Source organism: Staurois parvus, unplaced genomic scaffold, assembly GCF_062004578.1.
Source record: "Staurois parvus isolate SC_StPar_1 unplaced genomic scaffold, SC_StPar_1.0 ptg000730l, whole genome shotgun sequence".
Classification (NCBI taxonomy): Eukaryota; Metazoa; Chordata; class Amphibia; order Anura; family Ranidae; genus Staurois; species Staurois parvus.
In genome coordinates this window covers 770,386-775,247 of record NW_028318526.1, presented here as the reverse complement: position 1 = coordinate 775,247, position 4,862 = coordinate 770,386, and positions in this window count along the sequence as shown.

Here is a 4,862-nt window from a genome sequence, read left to right as displayed (position 1 = left end):
GGACAGATTGTAAGGCCACGCCTCCAGTCAGCCAATAGGAAGCTGGTGACTCTCGGGCCATGCGTGGGCACACAGGAGGATTGGCTGTAGTAGTAGCTATAGCAACTACAGCTTCCGCCCATTGGATTCCGTCGTGTCGCCCATTGTACTGACAAGCAATAAGGAACACGTGCTGGGGGCGGTGCTGAGGGCGGAGCTGGGGGTGGTTCGGCTTCTAGTCAGCGAGTCAGGGATTTAGAATAACATACCACAAGGGTTATACTAGGGAAGAGCGCCCTCCTGTGGGATCTGCAAGGTAGAACTCCGCGAGTGATCTGTATCGCTAAGGCTCCATGTACACAGGACGTTTGGAAGCTCTTCTGAACGATAGAAACTGCTGGAAAAAAACATCAGTTTATCCACATTGACATACTGCATCTATGTGTGTTTATGTACGCTTGCATTTAGAAGCGTTTTTAAAGATAACCTCAGGAGATCTTCCCAAATGCCCAGAATGCACTGAAAAATAGTAAACAATTAACTATTTCAGACATTTTGAGAGGAATAGAGAAGCAGAAGCCGAGAGATCAGTATGTGTTGAGATGTCTTTTCTGGTTGTATTCACTATGGATCCCATCATGAGCATAATGCGGCACGTTCTATAATTTTTTCTTGGAACCTGGAACTGACTGCGCTGGTGTACCGGGTCCATTTGAATACAGGGAAAACGCTTTGCATGCATTTCTGATGATGAAAAAAGGCTCTGGACAGCATCTGGACACGGAACAGTTAAAAAACGCCTCTAAACACAAACGCTTATAAATGCGGTTAACCACGTTTACAAGTGATTGGTGTTTGAAACGCTGATAAAATCTCCTGAACGCCAGTTTGGTGCATTCAAAAGAACGACTGTAAACTCAACTGCCTGTAAATGACTGTGAACGACGATGCATACATGGACACATAGGATATCATTAGGGAGAGTTCAGGGGCTGCTGAAAAAAACACAGAACAGCTCCTGAATGTCAGTTTATCAGCTGCAGTGTACATGGAGCCTAAGGTTTGTTGGTCCAGCTTGGTACCATGTACAGTGCTAGTTCACTCGGTGTGTTCATTCTACTATAATAAAGCCTACCTGTATGTAAATGGAATATCTCCTAAATGTGCACCGTTTAGGAGATATTCTCTCTTCATTTAATCTGGCGCTTGTGTTCTGAAGGATCGGCATACCGGTGCCATTCCGTCAGAGCTGTGTGCCATGGCCCGGGACTCCGGTGTGCATGCGCTAGAGTGATGTCATCGTCTCCCAGCCTGTCAGATGGCTGGAGATCGCAAACCTGGAAGAAGTGATGATGGAAGCCTCTCCAGCGGTGACAGCATGCTGCTGGAGGGCTTCATTTTAACCGCTTTACCACCACCCTATAGCAGAAATACTGCTACAGGGCAGCACGGGTGCACAAAATCACCTTTATATACATGATTTTGCATTTCCAGGTAGGGGGCACTGACATTCGCGGCCTCAGCTGTCAATCACCGGGTCACAGCTGAAGATTACTCGCCATCACCCGAGGATCACCAATCACTGAGTAATACCAACGGGGGAGGGGGGGGAGAGAGAACTGTATGGAAACAACACAGATCTCTCCCCTCCAGGGGCGGACTGACCATTTGGAAACTCGGGCACTGCCCGAGGGCCCGGGGTCAGTAGGGGGCCCCATGAGATGCCCCTGGTACCTTTTTCATAGGCTTTTTTGAGTTTGGGCAAGGACACAGGGGCCCCATGATCCCCTATTGCCTGGGGGCCCCATGAGTTGTCAGTCCGCCCCTGCTCCCCTCTCAGCTCCTGCACACTGCTTTGCATATAAAGCAATGTGTTTACAGTGGAAAGCACACACACAGCCTCATAGTAAAACAGCACACAGTTAACACTTTGATTGCCCCCTGATATTAACCCCTTCCAATGTCATTAGTACAGTGTCAGTGTTTTTTATTACCACTGATCACTGTATTGGGGATGTCAGTGACACCAAGTCAGTTCCCCCCAGTGTCAGAATGTCAGCCGCAGTCCCACTATAAGTAGCTGGTCGCCGCCATTGCTAGAAAAGAGGAAAAAAAATATTCCAGTATCTATACTGCCATTTGTAGACACTATAACTTTCATGTAAACTAATTAATTTACACGTATTGAGATTTTCTTTAGCCAAGACATGTCGCAGAATACATTTTGCCCTAAATTTATGATGAAATTTGATTTTTAAAATTTTTTTATTGGATATGTTTTATAGCAAAAAGTTAAAAATATTGTTTTTTCCACAAGACTGTCATGTTTTTGTTTATATCGCAAAAAATAAAAAAACACACAGGCGATCAAATGACCCCATAAGAAAGCTCTATTTGTGGGAAAAAAAGGACATAAATTTAATTTGGGTGCAGCGTTGTATGACCGCTCAATTGTCAGTTAAAGTAACACAGCGCTGTATTGCAAAAAATGGCCTGGTCAGGAAGGGGGGGGGGGAAATACTCTGGAGGGCAAGTGGTAAGTTTACATAATGTGCTAGTACGTGATGCATACTAGCACATTATGACATCACCTTGCAGGGGACTGTTTTGCTGTTTTCTTTTTAATTTCTTGCGGTTTACTACCACTTCAAAAGGGAACTAAATCTAATTTTTTTTTTTTTTTTTTTTAGAAGAGTGCAAGCTCTTTATTGCAGGAGAGATTTTCATGAAAACAAGGCATTATCTCATTGGATGAGGAAGGGTGTTGATATCACAATCTCCATCTTGCCCAATCAGGTAGTTCTTTATATTTATTAAGAAAATATAGGAAATTCTGTGAATGGGTGTGGTGCCGAGCAAGCAACCCCCTGTGGTCAGTGTCAGCTTCTTAGCATAGGACAATCACAGCGATCACTATAGCACTACCGACTACCAAAGAGATTGTCAGCTTCCCAGGAATCCGTCAGGTATGAGATATGTATGCTTAAATTGGCCATACATTAAGCAATGCTCCATTCAGGGAATCCCTCCTGCAGAGCTTTTGTATTCTGATAGCAGTAGGTTCCCCAGCCATCAGAATACAATTGTCACTATAGCCAGCAGCAGTGATCAAATGAAAAAAACCTGACAGGCTGGTGATACTGAAGTCGATCGAGCAATAATCTTCATTACAATCAGCCTATGCAAACCTGAATCAAAATTCAGCTAGTTCCTGCTGAACCAGCCAAATTTCAATCCACGTACGGCCAAATTTACAAGCCAAGCTGGACCAATGAAATTACTCTATGCATATCATACCTGGAGTTCAGCTTTAACCACCTCCCGCCTGTCAAATTATAATAAAAAGGATGGTCGGGAGCATTGTTATCCTGGGTGGATGTCTTATGAAGTCCTCCAGGCTCACGCCTTATGTGCACCTTAGGGGCTGTGCAGCTGTGCAATCTGTTACCCCACTGTGTCCACTGGACACAGTGGAAGAGAGTTTGTTGTACCGGTATAACGCACCTGTACTATGGGATAGCTGTGGCCAATCACAGCTATCACATTTGTACACAATGAATGGATGCAATTCATAAAACGGATTGCTTAAAAGAGTGATCATCACTGTAAAAAACAATCACAGTGTACAAAGAAATTCCTGTTTACCTTTACAGAGCAGTATGTTAAAGAAAAAAAAAGTTAAAAAAAAGTCTTCAAAAATTTTATATATATATATATATATAATTATTTTTTTTTATGTATTTTTTTTACATACTGTCACCAGTCAGTGTCTCAGTGTCATTTGATGATGATGTATTGCTCTGGTGACAGTATGTAAAAAAATAAAAACATTTAATACCTTCATTTTCCAAAAAATTGTGACTAGAAATTACAACTTCAGTCAGTACAACAGGATTGATCAATTATACAGAGGTTAAAAAGAAAAATGAAAACACTACATGATTTGCAGGTGTAAAAGTGACAAAATCTTTCAAGTTGAAAGTGATGTAACACTCTTTTGCTTCCGCTGTGTGATGAGACACCTAGCTAACAGCTAGGAAGCCTCACTTTCGTCATTCTCTGCGTGCGCTGCTAGTAATACTGTCAAATCAGAGCTTACTGAGCTTCAAAGAGGGGAGATTGTTGGTGCCTGCTTAGCTGGCGCCTCTGTGACTGAAGTTGCCAATTTATTTTACGAGGTACAGTATCAAAGGTTATGACGGCATATACAGTTTCTGGGAAAACGTCGTCTGATAAGCACAGTCGGCATGGTCAACTGACAGAGACAAACGGACACTGAGCAGGATTGTGACCCTGAATAAGAAAACAACAGCTGCAAAAGTGACTGCAGAGCTCAATCTCAGTCCCCTGACAAGGGATAACATTTGGTCCTTGAGCTTCTTTATTGCAACAAACGTGCATAGGTGCGAAACGCAGAAACTTTTGTAAATCACACAAAAGAAACCATGAGCAGAAACACACATTCCCACTCTGTGAAATATGAATGGGGCCTTAATCCTTGCTTATGTTCTAGTTTGATCCAGTGCCATGATCTCGGCCCCAGGTTTCCTGTTTTAGGGTGGCTCCTTTCTCTTACAGCATCCTGTGGAGCCACTGAGGTGGGGCTAAGGCTAAACATACACGTTAGAATCTGACTGTGCAGTCTCTCTTAGAACAATCCGCTTTATGGTGGCCATACATGTTTTGATACATTATAGATTTATTTTCCGATCAATCTCTTCCAATAGGAATAATCAATCTATAATCAACATCCAAATCAATCTATATGTACGAGTAAGTACAGATATAACCATTTCCTCCATGTATTCTCATAATCACACTGAAATATGATTGTATTCATGAACAAAGTACTGTATCTCAATGCTGCCAACTGACGCCAAAAG